General features: G+C 39.5%; 1 protein-coding gene across 3 annotated transcripts in view; it reads right to left on the reverse strand.

Moving 5' to 3' along the window:
- The window catches only part of ankrd11 (ankyrin repeat domain 11), a 112,899-nt gene that overhangs the window by 82,075 nt on the left and 6,815 nt on the right, over positions 1-24,009 (reverse strand). The gene's annotated exons all lie outside the window — the stretch shown is intronic.

Here is a 24,009-nt window from a genome sequence, read left to right on the forward strand (position 1 = left end):
CCCCAGTGTGGAACTATGCTGTTACATACACTTTTATCTGCGTGTTGAGTGGAACCTGTGGGCTTTCCCAGCGGGAAACAAAGGATTGAGGGATTGCAATAATCCAACAGGAAGAACAACGCAGCTATCAACAAGAGCTGAGCGCAACATTGCTAGAACTGATCCTCTTCAAAAGGTTCATAAGTTTAAACAAAAACATTAACTTCAAACTACAAATAGCAATATACCAATCATTTCACATGATTAATATACCATCAAGTCCAACATATTTGCAAACATACAACTGAGTAAAAATGCAACTTCAGTTGAGGAAAAATAATGCCATTTTCATGAACTGTTGCTTACAGTCAGTCTACAAAGAGCAAAGAGCCAATTTAAGCAGTCACAAAATATACATTTATTTATTAATTATTATCTTTTATATTTTTTTAGACAGTTCTAGCAGTGGATTTCAATTTATGCCCACAGTGACCGGGTCTCGCTGAGGCTATGGCAAACGTGTCACAATTCAGTAGTGCTGTTGTTATGGCTGGTCCACATGAAGGAGACAATCAGAACCAACATCTGCTGCTCATTTCAGTGCAGCAGAATAGCACTGAATAAAGAGGTTTTGAAAGGCAAGACATGGAGCATTGGGTTATAGCTTATACATTAGATGCACAGAGACTAAACATGAGGTTTAATGCACAGTTAGGGCAACGTAATAGTGACGAGTAAAGAACACAACTCAGGGACCACTGAAGTGCGGAAGTCTCTCAGGTGCCCTTCATACTGTGGTTTGTGCAGCGCATTTAGGGTGATATTAATGTGAACATTCCCTCCAACCAATACACATTTTTGATGCATGGTCCTCTCCATACCTCATGAAATGCACCTGAAGCATACATGCTCAGATCAGGGCACTGAGGGGCAGACACAGCTCTGGAGGTGCACATGCAGTGTTATGTAAAGCCTTGACTCAGAGGACAAAACATGTCTCCTGTAAAAGACACCAGCGCACAGCTCACAGACTCGTTTTTATTACACAACTATTTTGGGCCAAGCTTTTTCCCGCCAGTGTGGCAGTTAGGCTTCCAGGCTGTGTCGTACGCATTTCTAAGTCTGGATGCTGGCATACAAAAATAATACATTGGCAATAAGTTCTATAAACAAGCTGAGATGACACACGATGCTTGCATGAGCGTAAAAAGTGGGAGAAGGCCCTGGGGAACGGTGGATAAAGGACACTTTGGTGCTGGCTTAAGAACACAGACATCTGCTGTCCTGTTTATCTGCCTCTACTGTAATTACAGTCACAGCCTCCATTTTTACAGAGCGGCCTCTGTGGGAGACAGGCCAGGAGGTACAATACACTGAACCCTAACACAGAGACCCTCAGGCTAGACTCAGATGACTGTCCCTCCTTCAGAGACATGAAGCAGCTCTAAGACACCTATACACAACAAAAAACTCCCCACAGCAGCAGCAGCATTCATATTCCAATGTCATGCTCAGCATTAGAGCTCAACAGTGCAATCCGGAAGCATCTTAATGTAAACAAATCCATCATGGGAATAAAAGGCTGCTGAGGGATTAGATGACAACCTCAGACTGTTCAATGAACAGTGAGAATCATGATCAAAGACACCACATACAGGCTCCAGCCTGAACTCAGAGGAACATTCATCCCAGCGTGGCTCTTACATGAGAACTTTCAGCCATTTTATCCATCAGCAGCAGAACCACGAGAAAAACAAACCCTCAATGTTCAGGTGAGAGCCAACAGTTTAAGCACAGGGAAAGAATCAATAAATTTCACACATGAAAATGAAATTGTTATCAATATTGAAAGTAACATATGAAATGTATATTGTTATTGCAATAGATGGGACAAAGGTCACATCCTGTGATTATCATTAATACATTTACAACAGGATGGGACAAAGTTTTGGGCCACCAGATCTCACAAATATTTGTCCCACTGGAAAATGACGCATGTATAAAATGTATAAAAGAGTTGAAACAAGTTCTTACAAACAGAATAATCCAGGATTTGTTATAAGTCAAATGCATTTAGGAGCCTTGGGGCAAAAATACTGTAATAAGCACTCAGGTCTTTTTTCAGATTTGTGTTTATTTTTAATTGATTCCTAACACTAATAAATACAATAACTTGATATGTTATTGTTCTACTTGTCACTGAACTTGCATTTAGGTTCCTCTCAACCCTGCTGTGAAAAAAGCAAAGCAGAGTTTGTCAATATATTGATTCTTAAAATATCACGATAAATGATAGTATTGAAATGAATTTGTACCATTTTCCTAATAAGCTTAAAGGAGGATAATCACAGTAAACTATTTCTAAGTGAATATGAAACATAATGTGGACAGCAATACATAAATAGTACAATAAAGCACTAAAGTAGTCAGTTCTAGTATCTACAATGTGTTATGTAACTTAATTATTATTTTATATTCTGTATTAGTCTTTTCATATTTCAGTGTTTTTGTCACTTCTTCTGAAGATGTTTAAAATGTGCTTTGAACAAAATCTTATTATTTACAAAAGAATTTCAAATCTAATCACAATGCTTGTCAGAAAAGTCGCAATAAGATATTCCCAAAATCATGCAGCCCTATTATTCAACTCGTCACTTAAAAATTCACATCTAAATAAAACAGGCTCTATTCACACTCACCGGTAGACGTTTGGACATGAGGATGACCTCTTCCGGTGTAGTTACTGAAACTAGGCATGCAATAAAACCATAGATTCAGCATCAGCGGTCTTAACCTGCAAAAGCTTTCTAATCAAATCTTCAATATCACATACAGGCAGCTGGTTGTAACTGTTGATCTGCCAAACATAAGGGAGTGCTACCATGATGTCTTTATTTCTTCTTCTTAAGTTAGATAAATTATAATATATAAATTAATAGGCAATTTATGAAAGGAAAAAAAGGAAAGAATACAATGATATCTAGATGAAGAAACCAGGCCATTTTCTCAGTTTTCTAACGCCAACAGAGCCCAAAGGAAGTCATCCTCATGTTTCCAAACGTCTTCCGGTTTCGTGACGTAAGAATAGGGCCCATTCTCAGTAAATGCAGTCTCTGTTCTAGGGTTCTAAGTTGGAATGGAAAACAAGTCATGAACCAATATCAGGGATTTTGGTTTGGACAAAAATAATTTTAGGCCTCATTTTGTATCATTACAAATCAACCACATGGAACACCACGTGTATAACGCAATATTGAGGCAACTCAATGACAATGATCAATTTACAGTGCACCCCTATAGCTAGATATCACTCACCACAGTAATGTTAAACTTATGGCAAAGAAACAATAGCAGCTGACAAGGGTGGTCCAGCCTGCAGCATGGTGCGGCATCAGGTATCAGGGCTTATTGTAATATGTGCACTAATTAGATTCAGTCATCTGCTGGCCAATGTGAAAACAGAGGGGAAACTTGACTCTGAGGGGTGTGGGGAGCAGGCTGAGGGAGGAGATACACACTAACCACACCCACAATGCTCCAAAACATCTCCATTATTGATAAGGCTGAGGTTCTGCACAGAGGCCACAACACACGCCAGCTCAACAGCAGCAAACCAGGGCATGCATCTAGGACAGTAGAAAACACACCATTCAAAATCAAATGAGGATCTTTAATATTATGTCATCTCAAGTAAAACAACAATTCTTTGCAATTTAGTCTGTCTACTATAACCAGTTTCAAACTAGTTTGTGTTAGGCATTTCAGTCTTCAAGATTCATCATATTAATCTCCTGAATAAAAATAATAGACTTTTAATCATTGCCATTTAATCCTAAAAAAAATCTGTAAGAACCACCACTATGACCATTTGCAGCCACTGTCATTTACAAAAGACCTACACAAGACCTACGTCATATGAAAACTAAAGGGATACTAAAGGGATCTTGCTTTGGAAACCTCACGCAATTATTCGATAATAAATGTATGAAATCAAATGGAAAGAAGAACATCTCTACATGAGTGTGGTGCAACTCAAACTGAAGGGTCATATGAAGCGAGGAGGAGGCTGCAATGAGAAAGCAGCAGCACTCGTGACACAGTTAGCGACAGAGCTTGTTTGTTCAGAGCAGCAAGCACCAAGCTAGGCTCACACGCTCTCCCTCTCTCTCCTCCCTCTCGTCCTCACTATTGTTGTCAAGGTAACAAGCTCTGTGGACCAGGAAAAAAAAAACATCACGTTTCAAAGATATGCTCTTTCAAATGCTGGCCTCGACTCAAATGAGGATGTGCCTTGGTTTACAGTACAGCGCGTGCAGTGGAGACTTGAAGGGGCTGTTCACACCAGGCGATAACAAGCGTCCGAGTGATGGCATCTGGCCAGGACAGGTGTAAACACAGGAGAGGTGTGGAGGGATGAGGGAAGCGCACTGCATTGAGAATAAATACTAGGCTGATTTAAAGACTACATTTTTATTTTCCAAGAACCAAAATGATCTATAGTAACTATTAGGGATTCATGATTCTACAAATATAACACATTTTGAAGTGAGATATATTTCTGAATAAATATTCTGAATTTCTGATAAACGATAAGACTGAATCCAAATCATAAAGCAGAAATGTCCTCCAAAACTTATTCTAAATGTACAATTTAGTTAAATATTGTTGAGCTGCAATAAATACACAACAATGCAGCACTAGTTTGTACAGTTTTAGATCATAATTCTACAGCTCAAACCATATTGCATAAAATAACAAATTTTACACTAGTGCAAAGACATTACACAAATGATAAATATTGACCCCCTCAAAATAATTGTTCCATCTGTCATGTATTGAACGATAAGTCAATATAGTATTTATCATGATAGGCCTAAATGGAAATGCAATAGGTTTCTACTATACTGGATACTGTAACATTAGGTTAAGGAAGACTTTATTGTGCCCATAGGGAAATCTGTCCTCTGCATTTGACCCAGCATTCAATACCACTGTGGCAACTCATCAGGAACAATACCAGTTACTGTCTTCTGAGCAAGCAACTTTACTTACAGCAAAGTATTTCTTAACTATTTAGCTTCTTAGATTAGATTCTGTACACAGAGGGGATGCGCGGAGATTCCTTTGCTTTGCAAGGATTCACGTGGTTTGAAGAGACATAGTCAAGGCCTTAACTATAAAGTGCTGCGGGAAACGGGTATGACAAAAGCCAACAGCTTCCATCTTTCCTACATATGAATGAGAGGCAGTAATAAGGGCTTTTTCTGATTTAGGCCATAACTAGGCCTGTCACAATAACAAATTTTGAAGCACGATATATTGTTATAGAGGAATATTGCGATAAACAATACTATTGAAACTACTTTATTCCTTTGTCACAATAAAGCAGGACCAATGAACCTTTTTTTAAATAGACAGCATCATTAAAAGACATGAACTTCAACAAAATGAATAACAGCATGAATTATTAATTAGCCATAAAATGTAATTATTTAACACGCTATAGCTCAAATCTTATTGTATTACAACAAAAACAACTAAGATCTCACCAACTGCAAAGAACTTGTACACACGATAAATATTGAGCCCCATAATATATTCCAGGTTTCATATATTGAAGGATAGGTCAATATAATACTTATAACAGGCCTAACCATGACTCAAAGTAATACTATCACAACACGTGTACTAGTAGTTTCTAAAAGAGGAATGTGACAAATTGTCTTTAAGAAAATGAACCAGATTTTTCACTTCTTCTTTTTGATATGAGAGCTGTATACAGTACAACAGGAGAATATTAGATCTACTGTATCAACAGAACGCATTACTGCCTGTAAACATTTTGTAGTAACTCCATTTTGCACCCATTGTTAAAGCTAAGCCTACATGGGTATATTGTGCATATTTTCTTATTCTCAAAATGAAGGCCATTCACGTCTATTCACTAGCACTGCTTCCATGCACTGTGCAGCATCAAACACAACCTGAACGTTTTCACAGTTCTGCCATTTGTCATTTCTGTTGCCATGGCGGCAGTGAAAGACAGGACCGGATGGATATTGGAAATGGAGGAGCTAGCACATGGTACATTTATCCACACAAACACCCAGCACAACAAGTGGACCATGTTGGTTTAGTAGAATGCCTGCGGCCGAGCACTCACCCACACAATATCAGTGCTCCAAACTGGGCATTTAATAAACCCTCGCCTGACACACTTATTCACACACTTTTATACATGGTTACTCAACTGCACAACTTACTGTATATCAGATCAGGCTAATATCAACCTAAAACTAACAGGTATAGGGGGAAATAGAGGTAGGCGTCTGGGCGATATGCCAAACAGGTAATCCCACAATTTCTTTTAAAGCCAGACAAAATATATCTGACCATGATTCATGATTTTAGAGACAGATTTTTGAGTCTCATGAGGCATCGCCCATTGGCTAAAAATTCACAGATTTGTGCCAGTGTTTTGGACTGGGCCCCATTCAGCCACACACACATTTTTACTAACATGTCATAACTAATTTTAAGCCCAGAACCTCCAGAATCCAGACACCCCAGTTTTGCTTGACAATGCAGACATCTACTTTCGACTGTCATGCAAAAGTCATCAGATTACGCTAGCTCAAAGCACCCATATAAACACAAAACCACACACGCGATGCGACATGCTACTCCAGGGACCATCAGAGGCCATAACAAGGTAAATGCATACATAAATACAAACATAAACACGCACCAACAACATTATCTGACTGAAAGAAAACAAGAGACTAACCTAACAATCATTTACTTACATTATGTGACAGACCTATCTTGTTTACAACATTTGGACTATTTATAGGGTTTATTACATCTGCATGCCAATGTTTAGTTGATTACAGGTAAATGGTAGCTTTTATTCAGAGACAAAAGACCGAAACTGATCTGCATTGTGCTCTGATGTCACTGGTGTTTTTATCTGTGCCAACACCTACGTCTGTGATGAAGACACACACATGTGCAGCCAATAAGCAAAAAAAATTATGAACAACTGGGCTGGACTAATCATTTCAACTGTCTAAGAGTAAGTATGGACTACAACTGACTTTGGTTGGAATTTGGCAGCACTATGTTTTCTTCTGTGGAGTAAAATACTTTTACCCCTATACCCTATAGTGTAAAGGCAACAGTAAGCAAAAAAAACAGACTAAACATGTTATCAAGTGAAATATGAAACGACAGCAACAAAACACACTGTACAGCACAATGTTGCTTAGTGTATGGAATTTTATTTTTTGAGAACACAAACGTAAACAAAATATGTTTCTGATAAATCCTGAACAGATATTTACCATTTTCTGAATCTACATATTACAATTCTTATGCTTCTTTTAGCAAGATTTTACAAGACAAACTTAGTCACAGATTTACAAATATTACATGCCATTACGAAACAAATTGCCCGGTTACTAATTAAAAACCCTGACATATATCTGTGGAGAAAAATAATTTATTATGTCTTTAGTTTAAGGAGGAAACGGGACAAACAGTTAGGTACAACGCCCTTAGCTTCCTGAGACCTAGTGCTACTGCAGAGGAGTTGTGGGAGGAGCCTTGAGTCTGAGGATGAGACGAGGATGCAGCAGTCAGTGTGATGCTGCCTCTGAAATCACACTCCAGTGATTTACGTGAAACACTGAGGCTGCATCATGAATTGCAATCGAAAGTGCAATTTGAATGGATGTAAATCACAATAGCTGCATTTTTTCAACTTTCTCCACACACAACAAAATATCCTGTCATATTCACTATAAAAATATGCAAATGTTATAGTTTAGAGATGTACACAAATATCCTGAATACGCAAGATTCTGATTTAGCATATTTACAAAACAAAGGTGATACCCTTAGAGCCAAGAGTATTCTGACATTACATTAATTGCATTACATTATTACACTGTTAAATCCTATGGCAACTGTGCTAGATTTTCATTATTCTACAACCCATGGATAGTCTGATATCATTATCTTCAGAGAATTCTGAGTGTGCTACACAACCAAAACCTGTCAGACAACTCTTGTCCCAGTCTACACACAGGTCAAAGAACTGACGTTCAGGGGCAACTGGTGATTTAGCATGAGCACTAAAACTTTGCAACTTCAATTACCAATAAAAACTGTTATGATACATATATCCACATTTTTGCATAAATAGATAAGTCATAGGGATAAACCGATACTCGTATCGAATACTTGTGTCGATACAGAAAAGACTGGCTTAATCAATATCATGGAACTGATATCCAATGTCAAGATTGGCCTTCAATTGGCTGTAATAAGACTATTTACTAAGGAATGATTGATATATCACTTGGCCAATATTATAGGCCATAACGGGCACTTGGAGAAATTATGGCAATTGGCCTAAAACTAGCTGATATGGGCCAATGTGTGTACATGTTAAACCTAATTATAAAGCTTAGACTCTGTATTACAGCCATTTAATCAAATTCACAGACACATAAATTCCCTACTATGTGACGCCACATCAATATTTATCTGTGGAGTAGTTTGTGAGGCTGTACTGCACCTGAATACAGATTCAGAGTTGCATACTCCTCTTTACATCAGTGTGCATGCTCCGCTGCCTCTGACCATTCAGGGCTGTGACAGAGACAGCGCTGGATTTAAAACTCTCTGAACTAAACCACTGACTCTAAAATAAAAGTTAACTTTAGCGCTGATCACACCAGCAACAAAATAAGATTTATTTTTTATCAGTTTGGTGAAGGGAAAGGATTGTTGCCATAGACAGGACACGTGCACCTGCTGCTGTCATACTGGATTATATTATTTTTGCTGACAATTATTTTGAATCAGAATTAAAAGAATGTTATAAGTGAACACTTGGGATCTGAGAGGTAGCCTATCTGAGCGGTGACAATTGCAAATGTCTCCACTTTGACCATGGAGTGTATAAAGAAGTGCATTTGGCTCCAGTCAAATGAAGCTCATCAAGGCTTGCAGCTATAGGGGTGAATTTGGAGCCAAGTTGCATACTTGGAATTTCAAGCACTAATACCAAAGTAACCAGAGAACCAATCCAGAGCAAGGATGTTGAAGGTAACTCCCTTCCTGCCAGCACCGCTGGTTTGGCAGGAAGCAGGCACTTAGCAATGCTGTCAATCAAGCGTGCTGCTAACTTTACAGACAAAATAGCAAATAAAAACACCAGGATCATGTAGAGCAGGTTAATATAAAAATTTTAAGGTCAAAATGATAAGGCTCACAGCAGCAGTTACAGAGGGGTAATGTTTTTCCAATAGAGTGAACTGGAGCTAGAACTGATGGAGCTGGAACTGCCCCCACGCTCACTTCCCATTTAGAAGGCAGCAGCTAGAGGGTTAACTATGTCCATACAGTCTATGGTTGACGCTTATTTTCTTTCTTTCACCTTGATTAGCGCTTAGCTGCTGCCTATGCTGCCACATGTAAACAGCCTGTTCGCTCTTACAGGCCTACTGTCAAGTGATTACAGCGACTGTATACTGGGCATACAAAACTTGTTCAGTAGTTATTTTAAGGATAAATGACCGTTGCATAACACAATGAGATCTCTGGTGTAATAAGCTAGTTTAAGAAAATGAGTAGCACTTTCCATCCCTATCCTGGTATCTGTTAAAGTATTTGCAGATGCCCGATATTAAGTCAAAATATTGTTATCAGAAATGAAAAAGCTGTGCATCCCTAATAAGTGGCATCACATTCAGGCTGATCATTGATTTTCATGTTAGAAACTGCATTGCCCATAAGCATTTGCTCTATGGAGCTTAAAAAAAACAAAAAACACATTGAAGGGCTAGTAAGTTTCATTTTCACTTCATCATAGCGGACCAAAACAAAGGAACACGTGCTCGGTGGAGACCTTAGTTTGTCATCGCTGTTGATCTAAAATGAGTGAGTACACGTACAAATGCCTAATATTTTACTGGCTGTATTTTACCCAGTGCCTAATGTATATTGCACTGTGCAGTTATTGGTATGTATTGGCTTCTCCAAATGTTACTGGAATCATTGTGCTTAGACATCTCAAATAGTAGATTCCAGATTTACATGCATTTTGAAAATTTGTCTTAAAATTGAACTAGGCCCATTATCTCGTTTTCCTGGTGTGCATGTAAACCTAGAGAACATTCTGCTTTCCCAAAATCAGCACTCAAACACATGTAAATAATGTAATAACCAATGCTACTTGGCAGCACAGCCCTATACCAGCATGTAAGAACAACAACAGCAAGACCTGTAAACAAACCCAGAGCACATGGCTAATCTGCATAAAAAATAGTGATGCACCACAACACTTTGCAACAAAGGTAACAAACTGTCTACCAGCAGCAATAGCCGTATCACAGTACTAAGTTCTTTAAAGAAAAACACAGTTTGACATCTGAATCAGAAAAGTTATACACTTTTAACTATGCATGCTAAATTAGACTGTTGAAACAGTGGCGATTTAGGAGCTTCTGATGCAAGTTTATGGTGCAGCTGCCCCAAGTACAGCTCACCTGTCACAAGCTCCTATCACAATTAGGCCCATCACGATAACAAATTTGAAAGTATTAATGATAAACAAGAATACTGAAACTAATTTATGCCACAGACTCAATAGCTCTAAAGTAGATAGGTAAATTATTAGCCCAAAAATACAGTTCTAAAATGTATTCAACTTATTCCACCCTGTCCACTATAGAGCTCCGGAAGCTGACGTCATACCGGCTCGTCAGGCACAAGGTGTCGCCATTTTGGCAGTAATCGGCAGATCGGCTGACTCGCGCTGTACGACTCCAGCGCAATAACAGATTGTTCTACAGACGCAGCCGCGATTCATTTCCAAATTATTTTGCCAACAATTTTCCAATACAGATAATGTAATACACAATGATCAGAGCAAGAACCAATGTGCGAACGTGTGGCTCCAAAGTAGCAAACAGCATTTGTTATTTTAGGCTTATAATTAACTAAATAATTTTATGGAAATAGGCAATAGCTTATTCAATTGATTCAACTTTAAAAATGTCCTGCTTTTAGCCTAGTGTGAGAAATGCTACAGTCAGACTAGATCCAAACCAGAGTCCTGAACCAGCGGGAGAAGCTCCGGTTCAGGCCGGGCTCAGAGGAGCTACAGCGAGGAGTGGTGTCAGGAGCCTTGGCCTGACAAGAACGTTCCCCAGGAACAAAGAGCGCGGAGGTCGGACGCTCAGAACAACATATAACCCACCAAACTATTCACGCTTCTGTCCGGATGCTTTGCATCACCTCGGAACCAGCCGCAGTTCTTGACCGCCGGAGCGAACTGTCCAGACCTGTAGTCCACAGTGCATTCTCGCTTTTCCCGCACAGAACCAGCGTGCAGACGATGATACGGAACAGCTCAGACCCAGCCCATCAAGCACTGGTCTTGCTCGCTACCGTCTGGAACCAGCACATGGAGGACGGAGCCTCCGGACCAAGGACCAGACCGCAGACCCCGTCCTGAGGGATCTGAGCTGCAGTGAGTGCTCCTCTTTATCGCTGTTGCTGCTGCTGTTACCCGTGCTTTTGTGTTTTACGAGTTCATGATGACTCTTGAGATGAGGATGTCCCGTGGTCTTAACAGGGAATATCTGTGTTGATAATTGGAGGTATCGCTGTTCTACCAGGAAACAGAGGCATGTCAATCGGACCAATTTTGGTTCATTTGGCGATGTACTGCGGATGTGGGACGTCTTCTTCAGCGGAAATATTTTTAAAAAACACCCCCGGGGCATTATACGGTCAATGTTTAATCCATTTAATTTTGATCTGAAGCTCAATGTCTTGTGAATTAAAGTGAGTACTCCGATGGCTTGAAAAATTCAACGGTGGCGCTATCCATTTTTACTGCCAAAATGGCGGCCCGCCCACCGTGAGTCACGTGGGGTCCGGAGCTCTATTGTGTCTAAATGCTCCTAAACCGTGCTTTCTTGTGGTGGCACTTCTGGTTAAACAGGAATCCCATTCATGTCAATGGGCAATTTGAGAAAAGTTTTGTAGATTAAATATGAAATAAAGTAGGTTAGTTTGTGCAAAATGTTCAATGTTCATGTGCACCAACAAGTCAACACTGCACCAATTATCTGAGAGGCTTTAAAACTGCTTTACTGCTGTTTGTATTGAATTTATTTGCTATCAAGATCAACAGCCCCATACAAAATAATACAACTCAAATGATGATGGTGGCGCCCACGGCAACTTCCATAATAAGGTGAATAAAATGGTTATAAACATGACTTGTTTTTTATTCAGCCCCATACAACTCAAATGTAACCATAGTACAGCAAAAAATTACAAAATATTACAAAAAAAGTACAAAGAAAAAGTACATATAATAAATACTGACCACCAAAAATGATTGTTCCATCTAAAATATATTGAACAATATTGTAATTATTGTGACCCAAAAGCTCTATTCGCTTGAGCCCGTTGCCATGGAGTTTGTCAATCGGTTGATGAGTGGTCACTGGTCACAGGGATTATGATGCAGCTTGGAGCAAATAGTAAACAATGCTTGTCAACTGAAGTAAATACAACCGCATCTAGTGTGCACTGTGGCACTCCACAGAGTACAGCCATGTGTGAAAACCATCATTAAACTCATGACATAATGAGCAAAAACAGGTTTGGCTACAGGCCAAGGAACTCAAAATACATGGTCACCACTTTTACTTTAGACGGTACTGTACACTTCTCACATCTAACTGAGATTATCTAATGTGTACACAAGTTTCATTGACTATGCCAAAAGCATATTCCAGACCCTGATCTGTCAAAATTATAACAAAACTACGCAACCAAGACATCACATTTCCTTCCTATAGCACATTCACAGATTTTCAGCAGTGTCTGAGTGCAAACTTGTCCTCTCTGAACCATATTCTTTTACTGTGTCCACTCCCTAAAAACTGCTGGGTTATTTTTTGTACCCAACAGCTGGGTTAGGGCAATTTGATCAATTTGTTGGGTTATTTTTCTTATCCCAAATGCTGGATCAACAAGTTGGGTCTTTTCAAATATAACATAATGATAGACATTTTCCCACCTTTTTCTGGTCTACCTAGCATTTTGGGTCAAATTCTCTCAAACAACTCTCAAGCAAATTAGGTCAAACACGGACTCTTCAACTGTCAACGGCGGCCATTACTCACCTCCTCTGTTGCTTCAGAGAAACAACTGTTAAAAGGTATTTAAACATGTTAATTACATCAGTTTTGTTGATTTTATTACACAATTTAATCATTTTATGCCAGTTAATGTTACTGAATAAACGTTAGAGTTCTGCCTGCTAAGCATCTACATTTACACTACACAATTAACTACCTAGTTTTTAACTGTTATTACAGTAACTACTAGTAACTACCTGCTTAAATAAATGGACATTATGTTTTTATTCTGGATCTGAATGGGTCTCACATGAATTAATCCACTTCATTTTGGTTTGACTTAATATTTCTCAATTTCTATTTGTCTCAGAGGAAGACAGATTTGAGCTGTTTATATGTGACCTCTCTCTGTTCTTCCCTCTCACAGTGGAGCAGAGTCCAGCCCTGTGCTCTGGACTCAGAGCTCAAAGCTTCTGTTCAATCACAAATGTAAGTGTTATGTTTAATAATACCATATTTTATGAAGTCTGTGTAGTCAAATATATCTGACCTGTAAAAATATTTCTCTCCTTGTTCTCACAGTGGAATCTCCCAAATCTGAGATTAATTTACTGAGCACTCAAACTTCTTTCAAGTTGTAAAAGTACAAACTACAAAATGAGCAATTTAAATGAACATTTTACTGCAGAATTAATAATGTTCATAATGTGTTCTAGTGCCTGAACGATATGGATTTTGCTGTGGCAGATGTACTGATAAAATGGGAGTTGGAGCTGCCGATAGCCGATATAATCGCCGATATATTTAGTGATGTAAAAATTCACTGTAAATCTTGAATTGGATTTTAAATTGGGTTTATTTAGGCAACATTTATTGTTATTCTGCCTCTTTACATCATATTTACAGACAGTAGGTCGGTCTAATGGCATTTTTGCGTCACATTCTAGCTACTAGTGAGATACGAGCCGTATCTCACTAGTAGCTAGAATGTAAAAGCAGCTGGCTCTTTCGACTCCCAAGCAGCTCTTCAGATTGTTTTGTTGCAAGCAGGACTAAACCAGATCTAAAGGAGGTCTAAAGGAGGTCTAAAGGAGGTCTAAAGGAGGTCTAAAGGAGGTCTAAAGGAGGTCTAAAGCAAGACTAAAGCAGGACTAAAGCAGGACTAAAGCAGGACTAAAGCAGGACTGAACCAGGACTGAAAAAGGACTAAACCAGGGCTAAAACAGATCTAAACCATGTGTAAAACAGGACTAAACTAGAACTGAACCAGGACTGAGTGTCGGGACTCAGTCTCTATCTCTCTCCCTCTCTCGAGCCTAAGATTAGTCCTGGTTTATTTATTTTATGCTGAACTACAGCCAAATATGCAAGTTTTTTTCTATTCTATGCACACGCATATTTCTGAAAGTTCTGTTTTCAGTCGCTGCCGCTGTCAAACTACCACGAGTCTGCACGTGGCGTGAAGAGAAAAAAGTGAGAGAAAGAGAAAACACAGAATAAGTACTAAAAACACACAATAAGGAGCAGGCTCCCGTTGTTCGCTTCAAAGAGCCGACTCTGTGAGCAGTTTCGTTCACGACTGACCCATCACTACACACACTAAAGAAAGTAAACTACCGCTATTAGCCTTTAGCCGTAAATGCGTGCGCACCACGGTAATTAATTATATGCACAAATGTCATCATTCACACCTCTGTTCACAACTCATTTACATATCAATGCAGGTCCAGTAACAAATATACGGCCAATGTAGTCAATTTATAATAGACCACTGGAAAACAGCCTGTTTATGTGCGGGAGCTACAGCAGCTAATCGCTAACCAATAAGAAATAACCAAAACTAGCTTCAAAGTCGACATATTTCCAACACTCACCGCTCACACAGGCTCCTCCTCACATCACAAATCTGCACTAATAAATATGCTTTTAATCCAGACTCAAACCGATTGTCCGTAAAAGAATATAATCTCAGTGTTACACATGGATCTATGTCTGCAGGTGTAAACAAACACACGTGAGTGACGCGACTCTGGGGGTGTGTTCAGGGACAGTACAGACACTCATACACAAATGACTCCGCAGATAAATACTGAATGCAGAGCCGCATATTAGGACATTTATCTGTCTGTAAATTGGAATAAATGAACATAATGTAGAGAGTAAGATTTATAACGAGGTATAACATGCCCACGTGAAATATCGGTCCATATCAGCAAACAGCCAATATGTCTCCAGGTGCCCATATCGGCCAATAATATCGACCAACCGATATATCTGTTGGGCTCTAATGTGCTCCTGTTAATAGTGTGACATATTCTGAATATGATTATTTAAAATGCTTTTTTTAAAAACAAATGTTTCTTAAACAGCATTTAAGCACTTAAAACCCAACAGAGTAGTAAAATACAACCCAGAACGGAGTAGAAAAAAACACCCCAAAAAGTTGGATTAAAATTAGAGCCCGACCGATATGGATTTTGCTGTGGCCGATATGAAACCGATATAATGGAAGATGGAGCTGCCTATAGCCGATATAATCTCCGATATATTTAGTGATGTAAAAATTCACTGTAAATGTTGAATTGTTTAAAAAACTTAGGTTTGGCTCTGGTGGATTTTAAATTGGGTTTATTTAGGCAACATTTATTGTTATTCTGCCTCTTTACATCATATTTACAAACAGTAGGTTGGTTTAATGGCATTTTTGCATCACATTCTAGACACTAGTGATGGGTATTCCAGTTCTTTTTAGAGAACCGGCTCTTTTGGCTCGGCTCACTAAAAGCTGCTGGTTCTTTTGGCTCCCAAGTGGCTCTTCAGATTGTTTTGTTGCAAGCAGGACTAAAGCACGTCTAAAGCAGGACTGAATCAGGACTGAACCAGGTCTAAACCAGGACTGAAAAAGGATTAAACTGGGACTTATTTATTTTATGCTAAACTACAGTCAAATATGCTCTTTTTTTTGTTTTTTTTTAATCCTATGTACACACAAATTTCTCAAAGTTTCGTTTTCAGCCGCTGTCAAACTACCACGAGTCTGCACGCGGCGTGAAGAGAAAAAAAGTGAGAGAAAGAGAAAACACGGCTCCCAATAAGGATCAGGCTCCCGTCGTTCCCTTTAAAGAGCCGGTTCTAAGAGTCATTTCGTTCGCGAGGACCCATAACTAGTAAAGAAAGTTGCGCTATTAGCCTTTAGCCGTAAATACGTGCGCGCCGCGGTAATTAATTATATGCGCAAATGTCATAATTCACACCTCTATTCACAGCTCATTTACATATCAGTGCAGGTCCAGTAGCAAATATACGGCCAATATAGTCACTTTAGAACAGACCAATAGAAAACAGTCTGTTTATGTGCGGGAGCTACAGCAGCTAACCCATAACAAATGACAAAAACTAGCTTCAGAGTCAACATATTTCCAACACTCACCGCTCATACAGGCTCCTCCTCACATCACAAATCTGCACTAATAAATGTCCTTTTAATCCAGACTCAAACCGATTGTCCGTAAAAAGAATATAATCTCAGTGTTTGGATCTGTGTCTGCAGGTGTAAACAAACACATGTGAGTGACGCGACTCTGTGGTGTGTTCAGGGACAGTACGGACACACAGACAAATGACTCCGTAGATAAATACTGATATGGAGCCACATATTAGGATATTTATCTGTCTGTAAATTGGATTAAATGAACAGAATGTAGAGAGTCTAAGCTTTATAACGAGGTATAACATGCCCACGTGAAATATCGGCCCCTATCAGCAAGCATATCGGCCGATAGCCGATATGCCTAAAGTTGCCCATATCAGCCGATAATATCGGCCAACCGATATATCGGTCGGGCTCTAATTAAAATGATAACCCAAACTGCTGGGTCAAAATAACACAGAGTAGTGTTAATCCAATAGTGGCCCGGGGGTTAGGTTATTTTTAACCCAGCATTTTTTAATGTGCACTTGAGATCTTGTATATAAGCCTTTATGGGAGCAAACCACATTTACCTTGCTTCTTGCCATTACTATTAAATGTAGAAAGTGAGCTTCGCACACTTAGCCCTCTAGTCAGGGCAATAGTGTATAAGAGTCAGAACTAAACTCAGCTTTAAAACTGAAAGACAAAGCAAAGCTCAGTCTAATAGATGTACAGTGAGGGAAGTTCAGCTCTAGCGGACCGTTGTACAAGAAAAATGTACAAGAACTCATACAGTGTACTCTGGTCTGTGGATGAGTATTTGTAACATGGAGAAATAAGCAGGCAAGTTGTTGCCCAACCTAACCTTCCTACCCCTCTTGGCCCATGCCCAAGTTTTTAGTGTGCATTAAGCGCTACATTAGTGCAGCAGATGAATTTGTCCATGCACAAACTCCATCAGTGTCTACAAAATCCCACTGGTGTTTTTGAAAGGAACTAGACTGATGGTAAAATTTCACATGACCAAAATAGGCAGTAAATCACCTTCATTCAGGAAAAAAAAAAAAAAAGACAAATTTGCACCAACTCGCACATTTGTATGACCTAAAAAGACAAAGGCAAAGACAACTAAGTCTTTTAAAAGAATCCACGAATGATAACTATTTTATTCAAGTGAATGCCATGGAGCTGTGTGCTTCGTGCAACCTTATCAAACGCAGTAAAGCATAATTGGGGAGAATTGGAAGCACATTCAGTATTCAAATGGAATAAAACAGAAGAAACTAAACTGGGCAACGCAGAGTGAAGTGAAATAACTCAGAAGATGAGCAGCTTCAGTCTGTAACAAAGAGTCCAAATCCTCAGTTGTAAGACGAGGTTGTCATTTGAAAAAGTCAATGGGGAGGTTTTCTAACACAAACTCCACACTGACATTTAGAGGGAACACGTGGCTTGTCAAAAGCAAATTTACATGGTTTGGTCTGGAACATGGAAAGGTCTTCAGCTCACGCCTGTCTGAGGAAATGGTACATTCAAAGGAATATGCAGAGATTGTGGGTGAGAAGTGGCGTTGAATAAGTAATGAGCAGAAATAAAAGGCTGTCCTACATCCACAGCAGAGATTACACTGCTGCCGTTTCTATAAAAAGCTCTACTGCAGGAGAGTGAGTGACACAGGCTCCAGCTCCTCGCTCTGACTCACACACTGTTTGTGGGCTAAAGGTGATTGTAGCAGGACCTTCAGATTCACCATTGTTATTATTGTTAAGGCCAGTCACCAAACTGCACTTGTGAGACTGGTACAGTAGATTAAATATAGTTATTGTGCACTAAACTTGGTACATTTCCTGTCCTTGTGCCCTTGTGTGTGAAAGGCTGAGGCATGTGTGGTGTGCACAAACCTGTTGGGCCTGACGCCAGCACCAGCCTGTCGCTTTAAGAGCTGCTCTGCTGCTGCCACATATTCAAAGGGGAAAGTCCCAAAGCCACACAACACATTTTCCACTGCTATCCACTGCTCCTGATCACAACGCTCACACTGGCCTCAGGGGTGACACCAAATTAGGCATTAGGAGGGAAAAGATCTTTTGCGGCCATTGTCGCATATACATTCATCATCCGGAAAGAACACAGACGCATCAGTATTACCAGAAACATAGATAATATAGAGTCTGCCATAGATAATGGTAGACTCATGTCTTTGTTCAGTTTCAGTTGTGATTATGTTTACAATGTGAGTTACACTGTAAATACTGTCAGTATATTGGAGGGATTAGCATTAGCCACTAAACACTGCAAATAATGAAAAATCAACAACTGTTTTGGCAACTGGCAACAACTCCACCGCATGTGACTAATACGGCAAAACATCACAGAGGGCATCAGGGTAATAGTAATTGTATTTTATGAAGCCCTAGCTAAAAGCTACATAACACACATTTCTTTATGTGTAACATTTTGCACAATAAATCACATACCATAAAAATTACATACACCACCCCCAAGTCAGACAATAATTTGGTTAGCAATGTCAGTTAGAAGTACATTCATTTCCTTGGTCAATAAACATTGCTAAAATTAAATTAACCTTCTCAAGTACCACCAGGAATAGACAGTAAATCAGGACTATACTGGTCTAAAGGGAAACAAAAGCCCAAACATCCGAACCGAGACAAAACTGTCCAAGCAAGGAGAAAATCCTGAATGCTTTAATGCAATCCCTTTCATAGGACATTCCAGTATTTCATTTGCCAAACATGCAGTATTGTGCTCACACAAGACTTGGGTTGTGATTTGAACAAAAGCTGGGACAGACATGTTCTGTTGGCTCAGACTGCCCTGCAGCACTAATGAAAGGTGAGGCAGTGGTCTCATAAAAGTGAGGGGGCGATGATTCATCAAAACTGTTTCTTGTCAGGACTGAGAACAGGTACAACATTCAGGTTAATGGTACATGATACACACAGAGAAACTGCCCAAACGCTTTCTGGAGTCGGATGAATGCAGAAAATGACACACTGGCCTCATTTGTCTCAGGTAGTTTGTGTCTCTGGGTTTAATGAGTTAACAGCAGTGTATGACCTCAATTAAGCAGCCGATGCAATAATTCAACATGGATAATTAGAAATACAGCACTGTCAATGTTGTGGGTGCACCAACAGATGAATAAATCCATATATTGTGATACTTCATTTTAAATATCCTATATTATTACACTAAATTTACTCTTGTGAGCTTTAAGCCATGTTATAATGTTGTTACCTCCTCAAAAAACATACCCAATGTTTTGTTTCATTCACACATGTTTGAGTAACTCTTTATTATTATTCTGTCCACATCTCCAAAGCTCAAAATGCTCTGCTCCATGTTGGGATGTCATGTATTTGTAGTTTTCAACAGCTACATGTCAGCTGAAGGTGTATGGAGTTTAAACTTCCAGTATTACCACATGACATCACAAGGTGAGTGTTTTCTGTTTTTAGAACCTAAATGTGCAGGGTTTATGTGGTAAATGTGTGAACAAAACAAACCTAAACTCCTGTATGTTTTTGATGAGGAAACAGCACTAATATAGACCAATGTAGACCAGAAAGTAGTGTAATATAGACCCACAAACATTAAGTTATGGCAGGACTGCAGTTTTGTTACTTATTTAGAGGAAGTAAACATGGTTATGTAACACAGTAAACAATTACCATTTTGATTATTAAAATAAGCATGTACTGCATGCTAGGGCTGAGCCATATGGGGAAATTTATTTAAATTTTTTTCCATAATGATCAGTCTTGATTTTCAATTCAATCTTCATCCATCTTACTGAAAACACAGGCAAATGTATTAAGGAAGTATTATAATAATAAGAAGCACCAGAGGAGAGATAAAGAGGAGAAAAGGTGAGGAGACACACAGATGAAGAGGGACACTGGACTTGTAGTCAAATTGTGCAGATTTAAGTAACAACTTGTGAAACGTGAGGGCTCGTATGGACACAGAGAGACACACTGTGGCTCAAGCTCCTTTTTCCTAAACAAGACAGTTAAATCCTTATCAGCTCCTCGCCTCTTACTGTCACACAGTGTTAGGAAGGTTACTTTTAAAATGTAATCCCCTACAGATTACACACCCCAAAATGTAGTTTGTAACGTAATCCATTAAATTACTTAAAGTGAGTAACGTAATCTGATTACTTTGGATTACTTGATATTGTCATGTTTTTTTAAATGACATGAATGTAGCAACCACATCCTGAAAATTCTTGTTTGTTGTCTTCAAATTGTCTGAGCCCAAGTCTCCATGAATAAGCAACTGTTTGCTGTAGAGAAACAAAGACCACGATATCTTAATATAAGAGGTTTTGTCTGTTAAAAGACAGTAACAAGATAAGCCTTTCCTTAATATTAAAAAATATTATTGATAGAGAAATTATTTTTTATATGAGATCACCTTAAATTATGTCAACCTACTGTTAGGTGTCATGTTGTTTAGACCTGGTTTAGTCCTGGTTTAGTCCTGGTTTAGTCCTGGTTTAGTCCTGGTTTAGTCCTGGTTTAGTCCTGGTTTAGTCCTGGTTTAGTCCTGGTTTAGTCCTGGTTTAGTCCAGATTTTTAGACCTGGTTTACTTCTGATTTTAGACCTGGTTTAGACCAGGTCTAGACCAGGTCTTTAGTTCTGGTTTAGTCGTGGTTTAGTCCTAGTTTAAACCTGGTTCAGTCCTGCTTTAGTCCTGGGTTAGTCCTGGTTTAGAGGCGCACAGGAGGAAGCTCGGTTTACGCGAGAAAACACAGTCCACATGCGGCGCAAGAGACGGCGGTGTCCGCGCAGTAACTACGGAAGGAGACGTGGTCCGCGGGTTCTCAGGTTGATGACGATGATGAAGGTGTGTGTTGGTGTGTGTTTGTGTGTGTTTGTGTTTGTGTGTGTTTGTGTGCGCGTCCACTCATTATAGGACAGTGGTGCAGATATGAGTCTATGCAGGTTGTTTTCACCAGTGCCAGTAGCTCTGGTTTCACATTTAAGTTGTAGGCGATTTTATATTAGTTTTTTTTATATATATCTCACATCGTGAGAGAAAAATTTACAAGACACAAATGCGTTTTTACCAGTGCACTGCTGCTTCCACTGTGTGACTGACACCGCCAACTTTAACATGACGTTTACATCGCTTTTATTGCACGCGTTCTGTTTGGGTTTCCAGCAATGAGTGAAATTACCGAAATAAAAAAATTAATAAATGGGATGTAGCACAAAATGTGAAAACAGGAAAATACCGCCTTGTAATCCACTTATTTCAGCAAAGTAACTGTAATCCAATTACCACTCATTGAAACAGTAACTGTAACGGAATACAGTTACTCATAATTTGTACTCTGATTACGTAACGGCGGTACATGTAATTCGTTACTCCCCAACACTGCTGTCACATGATTGGCTGTTGACCTGGTGATTAAAATGCACTTTTATCATCGAGATCGACCAAAGTTGAGTTTATCGATCTTTACGATTTTTGGCACAGCCCTACCGCATCCAACACCCTATTGTGCTATTACTGTATCAAGTATTGTGTCAAATTGCGAGGGACCCTGTGATTCTCAGCTCTAGTGAGTTTTCAGATATCATGACAAACCTAAAGCCTGATTCACTTCAGTATCAAACGCAGCTCTGACAGAAAGACTGAACCACAGTCTAACACAAGCCGCTGCTACACAAAAAGCTGAGTGGTCAAAACGTGGATCTCCCTTTTGTGTTGTGAGCCGGGACATAACAAAGTCTAGCTGTCCGCGTGGGTTAGCAGACTGTGTGCTGACCCTCCTCTCTGTGGTATTTGGGTATGCCTGTGCTTTTCATTCATATCCCAGAAGCCCCAGTGCCCAGGCCCCTCACCCCTTCCTGTTGTTGCATTTCAATGTAAAAGGCCGACTGAAAGGCTGCATCTGGCCCATCAAAAGGCAGGCCTTAGTGAAGAGCCATGGTGATTTGAGATGCAGCCAGGGCACATTATCTCACCCCTCCCCCACCAAAACACTGCCTCATCAGCCTGACCCTTCACACTGACTGGGGTTGCCTCGAAGGGAAGAGACTGGTGCAATGAGACAGGTATGATCAGAGAGCAGTCTGGCGACTTCAAGGTGCATGACTTATGTCCAAGCTATGCCACTGTACACCAAAAATGTAACAATACTGGCAATATCGCAATTGCCAAATTGCCCCGATATTGTCGTGGTCTCTGTCTACTATATATCATTATCCTTTGTGTCATCAGTCAGTATTGGCTCTTTGAGCCAATAAGATCGAACACTGCATGTTTTCCACACACAACACAACTGCACATGGATGGTGGCATTTGCAAAGAAAGTAGAATGGATAAAAAGTAAAGCAGAGCAGAAACACTGCATACTCCTGCTGCTATTAAGTCCTAGGAGCATTTTGGTTTTGCCAACACCACAAGCGTTAAAGGAGAAAAGGAGTCAGACAAAAAATAATGGGGTACTAGCGCTAACTTTGCTGAGTCTATGGACATAGCCTATCCTTGGTAAATACAAGCACCTTGAAGGCTCGCTTGGCAAAATGACACTTCCACAAACTCAAAAACAAAGTCCAGTACAGGCTAAAAGACTTCAGAGCAACAGCACTGTCCTACAACAGCAGAAGGTACGCTGCAGAACATCACCAGTTGTTCATGTATGTTTTCTGAAGTTGAAAAAAACAGAAACTAGCAATTCTATTTATTACACAGACAAGGGAAAATGCATGTGTAGAGCACAAGACAGAGTAGGACCTTATTCAAAGTGCTTAACAGAGCAAGAAAGAAATTAAGAAAGCACACTATAAAATTGCAATGTAATTAAACATAGTTTAGTTTTTGCTGTTTTTTCTTAACACCAAGCTGGTTGTTCTTAATAGTTTTTTTGCACTTTAGAAAATAGTATCACTGAAAAATGACAACTAATGACACTAATATGACTATTACACTCATTTTTGTAAGGGTAAGCTTTATATCATGAGCCCTTAAATCACACCGCAAGCATTCCCACAAAATCACAATAAATATCATACAGTGAGGTTCATACCGAAATAATATCGTACCATAAGATTTGGATATCCTCCTCTAGATAAACAGACGATCCACCTGCACTAGGGGCCTGAAAGTGTCACCTGGTAGGAAAATTGGGCGTGACTGTGTACAAATAACCTAGTGCTCTGCCTCTGAACAGGCTGATGTCTGAATGCAGAGCTCCAAACTCACCTTCTGGTTTGATTTAGGTCCACCAAAAACAACAAATTAAATCTCCCATCAGCCTATTTGGTGAAAACTACCAATACAGCACCAATGTCACAGAGAACTGGTAAAACATTTAAAACATTTAGCAAAACTAATCACAATCACAATGCTTATTAGGATAATTAACAAATACTTTTCCAAAATCCATTCCTAAATCACAGAGTGGGCTA

This window comes from Boleophthalmus pectinirostris, unplaced genomic scaffold (assembly GCF_026225935.1).
Source record: "Boleophthalmus pectinirostris isolate CB_2022bp ecotype Guang Dong unplaced genomic scaffold, ASM2622593v1 HiC_scaffold_19, whole genome shotgun sequence".
In the NCBI taxonomy this organism is placed as follows: domain Eukaryota; kingdom Metazoa; phylum Chordata; class Actinopteri; order Gobiiformes; family Gobiidae; genus Boleophthalmus; species Boleophthalmus pectinirostris.